Consider the following 12,428-nt stretch of genomic DNA (forward strand, 5'->3'; position numbering starts at 1 on the left):
ACCTCAACTCAAGGTTCCTTTTTAGGTCCTTAATCCATGGCTCATCCATCATTAACCTTATTATTACATGTAAATACCGATATCATCAGTTTCTCTAATAGAACCATTCACACACACATACTTGGCCCTCTCAGGGGACCTAAACTAGTTATACATGTGTCGGAACGTGATATCCAATTCATGGATGTGTCGAAATATGATACCTAATTCAAATATGTGTCAGAACGTGACACTCGATCTAAATATATGTTGGAACGTGGCATACAATCCAATTATGCAAACCAACCATAACTATCAATAATAGACCACTTTATATCACCAAAAACAGATTCATCACAAAACAAGCCAACAATTAATCATTATATCAAGTCTAACATGTTTCCCTTTATCATACGCACCTATGCATATCATGAAGTAATTTAACAAGTATATGAAATACATATGGGAAATAAAACCATTACATACACTACCAAACCTTTAAGGTTTATCATCAATATCTACTTAATTTTATATTCTTGTACATAATATTATGCTCGTTATAAAATAACCATCTGTATGCAATAATATCACAATAAATACACTTCTCCAATCATTACAACACCTTTTTACCCAGGTCTCATTCGAATTAGACCCTAAAACAATCGAATTTCTGCCTGTGACCCCTGATCACAACTTAGCTATACAATTTCTCATTGAATTTCCTTCCATACTACTGTTATGCCCCGGGAGGGTACCCTAGGCGCGACCGACACTCGAAAGCCATTTTTGGCCTTCAAGCTAACCACCTGGTCCAGTCACACTTTTATTCGATCACATTCACTCAGATGGAGGACTCCATCATAAGCACACTATTCATATAGTAAGGGCCGAAGGACAAACACTATCAACTCATCAAAACAAGTATAACAAAAGTTATTCAATATAACAGTCCAACCTTTCCACACTCTGGTCTATGAAGCCTCTATCAACAATCTAGGAGGTGCCAATGACAAGTCCATGGCTATCCAAAATCAAAGAAAATAAAGGAAACAACACAAAACTATATAGGAAACTCAATATCCTTCGGGAACTAGGAGGACTCACTAACTAGCTGGGAGCATGTGGATCTTCAATGGTGCGCCGGTTGATGATCTCTAGTACCTGTCTCTGCATCATGAAACGATGCAGGCCAAATGGCGTCAGTACATGGAATATACGAGTATGTAAAATGGCCGAATAAAACAACATCAGAAGGGACCAAATCAAATCATCTTGGAAACTCAACTCAAGGGAAATAATAACTCATTCAAGTATCCTTAGTCTAAACAAGAATATGGTTTAAACGGGACCAATCACATACCATTCAACTCAATCCGACTCAAAGTACTATCAAAACCTATTCAGGAGTTTCTCTTATCCGACAACCATCACTTATGAGCCAGTGAAAGTACAATAAACTGACGTTGTTATCGCGTCCGTTCATACTTTGCCAGGGTATGAACGAATCAACCAATCATGGATCCAATCCAACCAAGTCCTATAATGTCAGGACAAAAAAATTGGGGAAGCATCCGACTTTAACGGTTCAATCGCTTCCTACGTTTGGCGACGTAGTTATTGGGTTCAAGTATGGACTATACTCTTACCCAATTCGGTGCTCGATACTCCTCCCAAGACTCAATGCTCATAAAACTCCATCTAATCAACTCAATCAAATCATATTGACAAGTCTCATTACAACCTTGTCAACTCATCAACTCTATCACAATCAAATCTTTTCCAATCATACTATCCGATCAATCTCAATCATATCTTTCAATAGTAGATTTAATGTGCATTTATAACAACATGTAAACCTATCCAATCGCTCCTCTATTCATTTAACAAATCTTTTGGGACTCAACACAATTCCAAGATTTTGAATCAACAATTCAAGATAAATAACATATTTAAGAAAATTAACATTTCTTTATCAAAATCAATAGTTAGGAAATTAACAATATATATGATCGACACCTCATCTCAATCAACTCATAACAACATGAAGCACATCACTTTCTTGACTCCACAACATCATCATAATGGAAATTAAGATAATAGATGAAAAGGGCCTATTTGGGCCTACCTCTATCAATAAACTTCATCCTTATGGACAATAAATCGAAAGAAGATGTAGGGCACATGGGTGGACTCAACCCATGTTTTGGATAGCCTTATATACCTTAGAATAGATTCTTGAAGAAACCTTGTTGTTGGGTCTTCAATGGAAACTTGAAGTCTTGAAGCTCTTGGAACAAATCCTTGTTGGAAATGGAGAACAAGAAGAAGAAGAAGAAGAAGAAGAAGAAGAAGAAGAGAGAATTTTCTAGGGCTTTTTAGAGAGAGAGAGAGGTTGAAAATATGGTCTAAAATCATTCAAGGATGATACATATATAATTTGGGACAATTCCCAAATTGCTCTTTCTCCAAAATTCTGAAAAATAGGTTGAAAATGCTACTGGCACGATAGTAGCGCGTTGCGCCATTGCAGCGCCAGGTCGATTAGGCCTAAAACCTGCACATCAGTTAGTGGTGAGCCGTGCCAAGGACCAAACTACTGAGGCATGTTCCTGGTATGATAGTGGCGCGTCGCGCCCTTACGGCGCCAAGGCCATATTTTCTGGGTTCTGGGAAAATAGGCTTGAAAACCCTGCACACCTCGTAGTGGCGCACCGCGCCAGGGACCAAACTACTGAGGCATGTTCTTGGCGCAATAGTGGCACGTCGCGCCACTGCAGCGCCAAGCCCAGATTCCCAGCAGTTGCAACCTAGGCCTAAAATTCCTGTCGAGCTAGTTCGTCTTAGGATCGTCATATCTTTTGACTCCGAACTCCAAAAATTACCTTATTGGTGGAATTGGAAAGAAAACTCGATGACCTTTAATTTAATAGGTCATGGGCCATCCAGATTGTCGTCTTTAAAAAGGTAGGGTCGTTAGAAGTTGACCCCTTATATGAACTCATCCTAAAACTTAGTCACGATGAATCTTTTGGACTTAGCTTGGTCCTAAGGGTCCGTTGTGACCCCACATCACCTCTAATACTGCTTAATTCTCAAGGACTCATCTTAACTCATGCATATACTTCACAATACTCAAGTTCGACCTTACCCGAACACAAGAAAGGTCTGAATCTTAAGGAAAATTTTTGAGAGGTGTTATAATATTTCCCCCTTGGGATCATTCATCCTCGAATGATGAGCAAACCAAGAATGGAATCTAGGTATAAATCACCATCAGAATTTAACCAATCAACCAATCAAATTCTTGAACAAATTACCAATCAACTCATACTACGCAAATAAATTCAAGTCAAGGAAATGGACATTACCTTCAACATTCTCGTCGGTAGGCATGAATAGATGTGGATATTTATATTTCATGTCCTCCTCCGCTTCCCACGTATCTCCCTCAACCAATTGATTTCTCCACAGGACCTTAACGGAGGCAATCTCTTTGTTCCTCAATTTGTGGATTTAGTGATTAAGAATTTGGACCGGGATCTCTTCATAGGATAAACTATCCTTAACTCCAATACTATCAATGGGGAATACCAATGAGGGATCGCCCAAGCACTTCTTCAATATCGAAATGTAGAATACCGAATGAATAGAGGCTAGCTCTAAGGGTAATTCCAACTCATAGGCAATACTCCCAATCTGCCTCAAAGGTAAGGACCAATAAATCAAGGACTGAGCTTCCCCTTCCTTCCAAACATCATGACGCCCTTCATGGGTGACACTTTCAAGTATACCAAATCACCCACCTCAAACTCTAAGTCTCTCCTCCTCACGTCGATGTAAGATTTTTGGCGGCTTTGGGCTGTCTTTAGCCTACCTTGAATAACTCTCACCTTCTCCATGGATTGGTGAACAAAATCAGGCCCAATCAACTCAACTTCACCAACTTCAAACCATCTAATTGGCGATCTACACCTCCTCCCATACAAAGCTTCATAAGGAGCCATTTGAATGCTTGCATGATAGCTATTATTATATGCAAACTCTATGAGAGGTAAGTGATCATCCCAATTCCCTTTGAAGTCAAGCACACATGCCCTCAACATATCTTCCAAGGTCTGGATGGTGCGCTCTGCTTGGCCATCTGTCTGGGGATGAAAGATCGTACTAAAGTTCACCTTCGAACCCAGTCCCTTCTGGAAGGATTTCCAAAATTGGGAAGTGAATTGAGCTCCTCTGTCTGAGATGATAGACAAGGGAACCCCATGCAATCTGACAATCTCTTGAATATATAACTTTGCATAATCTTCCGCAGTGTCAGTAGTCTTAACCGCCAAGAAGTGAGTTGATTTCGTCATCCTATCCACAATTACCCAAATCAAATCATGTTTCTTCCGGGACTTCGGCAAACCCGTAACAAAGTCCATGTTGATCATCTCCTACTTCCATTTCGGATTTTTTATGTTTTGAGCTAAATCACATGGTCTTTGATGCTCAACTTTCACCTATTGGCAATTCGGGCACTTGGAAACGAATTCTGCAATATCTCTCTTCATCCCACTCTACCAATAGATTTCCCTCAATTCATGATACATTTTTGTAGAGCCCAGATAAATAGAGTATCTGGAACTATGCACTTCGGCCATAATTCTCTCTCAAACATCACCGACATCAGGTACACACAACCTATTTTGGTACCTTAACACACCATCTCCCCTTTTGGTAAAAACCATCACCTCTTGTTTGTGAACAACTTCCTTTAATTGGAGAAGGACGGGATCCTAATCTTGTTTCTCCTTTACCTCTGCCACAAGTAAGGATGTAGACCCATCCTGAACATTAACTCCACCTTCATTGTTCTCTTCAAGACGAACTCCCAATTGGACTAATCTATGTACCTCCTTCGCCAATTCTCTCCTTCCCTCCTCCACATGGGCAGTGCTACCCATAGACAACCTGCTAAGAGCATCAACAACAATATTAGTTTTATCTAGATAGTAGAAGATGCTCATATCATAGTCTTTGAATAGTTTGAGCCATCTCCTTTGTCTCAGGTTGAGTTCCTTATGGCTAAAGACAAATTGTAAACTCTTGTGATCGGTGAACACATCAACATGCACTCCATACAAGTAGTGGCGCCAAATTTTTAGAGCAAATACCACAGCTGCCAGCTCAAGGTCATGAGTTGGGTAATTCCTCTCATGAACCTTAAGCTAGCTTGAAGCATAGGCTATCACTTTTCCCCTCTGCATCAGCACACAGCCCAACCCAACTCTAGATGCATCACAATAGATTACAAAGCCCTCTGTTCCATCGGGCAAAGTCAAGACAGGATTAGTGGTTAGCTTGGACTTCAATTTCTGGAAACTCTCCTCACAAGCATTGGACCATTGGAACTTAGCCTTCTTTTGGGTCAGCTTGGTCAATGGTGATGATATGGATGAGAATCCCTCTACAAACCTTCGGTAATAATCGGCCAAACCCAAGAAGCTTCTTATCTCTGTCGGGGATGTGGGTCTGGGCTAATTTTTTACTGCCTCAATCTTCTGAGCATCAACCTGGATACCATCTCTAGATACAATGTGACCTAGAAAGGCCATTGATGCAAGCCAAAATTCACATTTCGAGAACTTTGCATACAATACCTAGTCTTTCAAAGTTTGCAAGACGACTCTAAGATGACGGGCGTGCTCCTCCTCATTCTTGGAGTAAACCAAAATATCATCTATGAATACAATCACAAACATATCAAGGTATGGTTTAAATACTCGGTTCATGAGATCCATAAAAGCTGCGGGGGCATTAGTCAATCCAAAGGACATGACCAAAAATTCAAAGTGGCCATAACGGGTCCGAAAAGCTGTCTTTGGAATATCACACCCCCGCACTTTCAACTGATAGTAGCCCGATCTTAGGTCTATCTTTGAGAAATAAGTGGCACCCTGAAGTTGATCAAATAAGTCATCTATTCTGAGGAGAGGGTATTTGTTCTTTATGGTGACCTTATTCAGCTGCTTGTAGTCAATACACATTCTAAGGGACCCATCTTTCTTTCGTACAAATAGGACCGGAGCACCCCATGGTGAGACACTCAGCCTAATGAATCCCTTATCTAAAAATTCTTTCAACTGTTTCTTCAACTCTTTCAACTCAGCCGGAGCTATTCTATATAGAGGGATTGAGATAGGCTAGGTATCAGGAAGGACATCAATCCCAAAGTCAATCTTTCTATCAGAAGGGACTCCAGGCGGATCTTCAGGAAAGACATCAGGAAACTCGTTGACAGTCGGAATCGACTCAAGGGGTGGAAACTCAATACTGCCGTCTTTCACTCGGACAAGGTGATAAATACACCCTTTTGAGATTAGCTTCCTGGCCCTAAGGTAGGAAATAAACTTACCCTTAGGCACGACAGGACTACCCTTCCACTCTACGACAGGCTCATTCGAGAATTTGAACTTGACAATCTGAGTTCTACAATCAATAGAGGCATAACAGACATAAAGCCAGTCCATGCCAAGGATCACATCAAAATCAATCATGTCTAACTCAACTAAGTCAGCCAAGGTATCCCTGTGATGAATTGACACAGTGCAATCTCTATAGACTCTCTCAGCTAAGACAGAATCACCGACAAGAGTAGCTGCACTGAAAGGCTCAAGAAGGCATTCAGGAATTTTATTGAATTTACTAGCCACGTAAGGAGTCACAAATGATAGCGTGGCACCCGGATCCATCAAAACATAATAGTCAACTAAAGAGATTTGAATCATACCCGTCATGACGTTTGGAGAGTTCTCCTAATCTTGGCGACTGCCCATAGCATATAGACGGTTTGTACCTCCGCTCTACTTGAAGTAGTGCCCTTCTGATTACCTCTAGCTGGTGATGTGGTAGTAGAATAGTGGGCTCTGTTCCCCCATGTTGGACACTCTTTCTGAAAATGGTCTATTTGGCCTCATTTATAACAACCAACCCTTCCCGCTCTGCACTCTCCCAAGTAGAGCTTTCCACACTTAACGCATGGTGGCTTCCCTTGCGAACCTTGACCTACGCTAGACTGGGATTGAGAACCCTGGGGTCTGAAATTTTGGCGACTCTGTCCCTGCCGATCATACCTATTCTACGGCATAGGTGCACTAGCGGTAGATGAGGCATAGTTGGAAGGCTTCTTCTGGAAGAAGGACCTGTTGCCTTTGTTTTGCCTCTGTTCATTCTCATGCCTAGTTGATCTTGCCTTCTTGCTCAGATGCTCCTCTCTGTCTTTTCTCTTCTCATCCTCTACCTGTTGAGCGTACACCATTAATCTTGAAATATCCATATCGGAGATTGACAATGCCGCTTTGCACTCCTTCTTTACATGTCTTCCCAAATCGGAGACAAATTTCCTCATCTTCGACCTCACATCTGGGATCATCTCTAGAGCATACCTGGACAGCTGGATGAACTTCAGGTTGTACTCCTTAACAGTCATGCCTTCTTGTTTCAGATTCACAAACTCCTCCACTTTCGCTTCCCTCAATTCTCGGGGAAAGAAGTGGTCAAGAAAGGCTCCCTCAAATTCATCCCACATAGCAGGTTCAGCATCCTTACCTCTACCTTATTCCCATTGGTTATACCAGATGTTTGCCACATCCTTGAGATGGTAGGACACCAACTCAACCCCCTCAATCTCCGTAGCATGCATAGCTTTTAGGATTTTCCACATCTCATTAATAAAATTTTGAGGGTCTTCATCAACTTTAGAACCCGTGAATGCCGGCGGATTCATTCTCAGAAAGTCTCTAATTCTGGTGACAGCAAACGGCTCTTGGGAATTAGAGCGAAGAGTTGGCGAACTCTGGTTACTATTTCGGGCAGCCACTAATTGAGTGAGCATAGCAATCGCCCCTCGAAATTCTGCCTCTGAAGTGGGTGCAGGCAGAGTAGCAGGCACTGGAGGTGCCTCCGCATATCTCGCAGGTTGGCCTCTAGACCTCGATGGTCGTATCTCTGACTGGGGAATCTCTACGTTATCAGTGTTCCTTTGGCTGGCAATACGTTTAGGAGGCATTATTTGTAATGTATAAATGCACGAATCAGAGAGGAGTTTTATAGAGTTTAACTCTATCGCACAAATTCAGAGTATGAAAGAAATGAAACAATTCTTAATGTCTTATAGCCTCCTAATTATAAGTGTGGTGCACAACACACCCATAATCAAGACTCTACTAGACACGGCTTCATAGACTCCCTAGGACTCTTGAACTCTGTGCTCTGATACCATATTTGTCATGCCCCGGGAGGGTACCCTAGGTGCGACCGGCACTCAAAAGCCATTTTTGGCCTTCAAGCGAACCACCTGGTCTAGTCACACTTTCATTCGATCACATTCACTCAGATGGAGGACTCCATCATAAGCACACTATTCATATAGTAAGGGCCGAAGGCCAAACACTATCAACTCATCAAAACAAGTATAACAAAAGTTATTCAATATAACAGTCCAACCTTTCCACACTCTGGTCTATGAAGCCTCTATCAACAATCTAGGAGGTGCCAATAACAAGCCCATGGCTACCAAAAATCAAAGAAAATAAAGGAAATAACACAAAACCATACAGAAAACTCAACATCCTCCGGGAACTAGGAGGACTCACCAACTAGCTGTGAGCGTGTGGATCTTCAATGGTGCGTCGGTTGATGATCTCTAGTACATATCTCTGCATCATGAAATGATGCAGGCCAAATGGCGTCAGTACATGGAATGCACGAGTATGTAAAATGGCCGAATAAAACAAAATCAGAAGGGACCAAATCAAATCATCTCGGAAACTCAACTCAAGGAAAATAATAACTCATTCAAGTGTCCTAAGTCTAAACAAGAATATGGTTTAGATGGGACCAATCACATACCATTCAACTCAATCCAACTCAGAGTACTATCAAAACCTATTCAGGAGTTTCTCTTATCCGACAACCATCACTTATGAGCTAGTGAAAGTACAATAAACCGACGTTGTTGTCGCGTCCGTTCATACTTTGTTAGGGTATGAATGAATCAACCAATCATGGATCCAATCCAACCAAGTCCTATAATGTCAGGACAAAAAATTTGGGGAAGCATCCGACTTTAACGGTTTAATCCCCTCCTATGTTTGGCGACGTAGTTATTGGGTTCAAGTATGGACTATACTCTTACCCAATTCGATGCTCAATACTCCTTCCAAGACTCAATGCTCATAAAACTCCATCTAATCAACTCAATCAAATCATATCGACAAGTCTCATTACAACCTTGTCAACTCATCAACTCTATCACAATCAAATCTCTCCCAATCATACTATCCGATCAATCTCAATCATATCTTTTAATAGTAGATTTAATGTGCATTTATAACAACATGTAAACCTATCCAATCGCTCCTCTATTCATTTAACAAATCTTTTGGGACTCAACACAATTCCAAGGTTTTGAATCAACAATTCAAGATAAATAACATATTTAAGAAAATTAACATTTCTTTATCAAAATCAATAGTTAGGAAATTAACAATATATATGATCGACACCTCATCTCAATAAACTCATAACAACATGAAGCACATCACTTTCTTGACTCCACAACATCATCATAATGGAAATTAGGATAATAGATGAAAAGGACCTATTTGGGCCTACCTCTATCAATAAACTTCATCCTTATGGACAATAAATCGAAAGAAGATGTAGGGAACATGGGTGGACTCAACCCATGTTTTGGATAGCCTTATATACCTTAGAATAGATTCTTGAAGAAACCTTGTTGTTGGGTCTTCAATGGAAACTTGAAGTCATGAAGCTCTTGGAACAAATCCTTGTTGGAAATGAAGAAGAAGAAGAGAGAATTTTCTATGGCTTTTAGAGAGAGAGAGAGAGAGGCTGAAAATATGGTCTAAAATCGTTCAAGGATGATACATATATAATTTGGGACAATTCCCAAATTATCCTTTCTCCAAAATAGGCTGAAAAAGCTCTGGCGCGATAGTGGTGCGTCGCACCATTGCAGTGCCAGGTCGATTAGGCCTAAAACCTGCACATCAGTTAGTGGCGAGCCGCGCCAAGGACCAAACTACTGAGGCGTGTTCCTGGCACGATAGTGGCGCGTCGCGCCCTTACGGCGCCAATGCCATATTTTCTGGGTTCTGGGAAAATAGGCTTGAAAACCCTGCACACCTCGTAGTGGCACGCCACGCCAGGGACCAAACTACTGAGGCATGTTCTTGGCGCGATAGTGGCGCGTCGCGCCACTGCAGCGCCAAGCCCAGATTCCCAGCAGTTGCAACCCAGGCCTAAAATTCCTGTCGAGCTAGTTTGTCTTAGGATCGTCATATCTTTTGACTCCGAACTCCAAAAATTACCTTCTTGGTGGCGTTGGAAAGAAAACTCGATGACCTTTAATTTAATAGGTCGTGGGCCACCCAGATTGTCGTCGTTAAAGAGGTAGGGTCGTTAGAAGTCGACCCTTTATACGAACTCATCCTAGAACTTAGTCACGACGAATTTTTTGGACTTAGCTTGGTCCTAGGGGTCCGTTGTGACCCCACATCACCTCTAATACTGCTTAATTCTCAGGGACTCATCTTAACTCATGCATATACTTCACAATACTCGAGTTCGACCTTACCCGAACACAAGAAGGGTCCGAATCTTAGGAAAAAATTTTGAGGGGTGTTACAACTACGCAATAGGTATAGATTTACTACTCAGAAAAGAGAAGCCTAGGCTACCTGGGCGCCAAGAAACCGTGGAGAATTATTTCTAGTGAAATCCTTGGTTCCACATGCTCTACGGGTAAGACCAGTTTGATTTCCATCGGTTGAAAACCTTCCAATGCTAAGATTTCTTCCCCTCTCCTTCCTAAGTCAAGAGCAACCTTTTGGAGGATTTTGGGAGTAGCCCTCGCCTCTAACTTACTCTTGGGAGAAGTGGAAGAAATAAAAAAATTGTGACTTATGTTCTGATCCACGTCCTCCCGCTCTGGCGGCGCGCTAAGGCGGGACCATCTCACTCTGGCGGTATGATGGGACCCAGTTAAGTAAAATCATTGCGTTTTCTCCTGATCTTATCTAACGACTGTTTGGGTCGTTACAGTAACTTCTGGTGCTCTCCATTGTGTCATGATTCTATTGGTCTACTTGTCTTGGCTATGTTTATTTTATATATCGTTGATGTCCCAACTTTCCTGAATTAAATATCCAAAATACTTGACTATCTCTCATGATTGATTAGTTAAGAACTCTCATGTCCCCACTTTCCTATATTAAAGACCCAAAATACTTTGAAAAGCAACTCAAAAAAAATTGCTCTTAAGTTATTTTGCCACAAGATATCACACAAACTATTTTTTTCCTTCTCATGGATGAACATAAAACAATGAATGAATGCTTATTAAAATGGTAGTAGAGAGCAACCGCCTATATATATTAGGGATAATTACGTCACATGGTCATTCAGCAAAAATAATTATAAAACAAATAGCCATTTGTTGTATAAAACATGTATAGTTAGTGTATATTTTATGTATAGTCAAACTATATTCAATTTTTGAGTGTATCATAATGTATATTCAGTGTATAACTCATGTATAAGTAATCTATTTGTATAGTCAATGTATACTTTCTGTGACTTTTGACAAGCTATATTGTATAGTCACTGTATATTTTCTATGATTTTGACTATTTTTTTTATGTAAATAAAATATGGTTAAGAATTTGTACAATTTTGGAGCTCCATTAATGATGGAACAGATATGAGATGATTTGTTAATAATAAAGATATGAATAGGTCAACCGTATAACGAATGTTTTTGATAAATAAAGGGGCATTTTTTGTTCTTACCCATTTAACTTTAAAATTTTGATAATTATAGAAAATTATACAATTATATGTTAAAATTAGGACGAAATGATATTTGATATCCTAAACTTAACATCGAACGAATCAACTATTCATGACTTATAGAATTGATCAATTGGGGGAGGGGGGGGGGGGTCGGCTATGATTTCTAGTAGAGTCAGTAAGTTTGAAATTGAATTTGACCCGGCTAAATATTAAAGGAAAACTTACGTAGATGATACATATGCTATATTAAGAAAATATTAATCATCTATAGTAATAACATTTTCTTTTTCACTGAACATTTATAATACAATTTTAATACATATTACAGAAAATAATTTATAAAATTATATAATATAATTTTTATTGAGAGATAATATATTTATTATACGCTTTAATACACTTATATTGTATGCACAATTCACTTTTAATACATAGTACAAATTTATCATAATATTACTATGTATTGCTATAAATGGTAATAAAGAAAAAGTATTGCTAAAATTAGTAATTATTTATCTTACTCAAGTAATTTTTGCAATATTAAATGAAAAAATTACCTAAATACACAACTTATTTTATGATATTCTCTA

Source organism: Solanum dulcamara, chromosome 8, assembly GCF_947179165.1.
Source record: "Solanum dulcamara chromosome 8, daSolDulc1.2, whole genome shotgun sequence".
Taxonomy (NCBI): domain Eukaryota; kingdom Viridiplantae; phylum Streptophyta; class Magnoliopsida; order Solanales; family Solanaceae; genus Solanum; species Solanum dulcamara.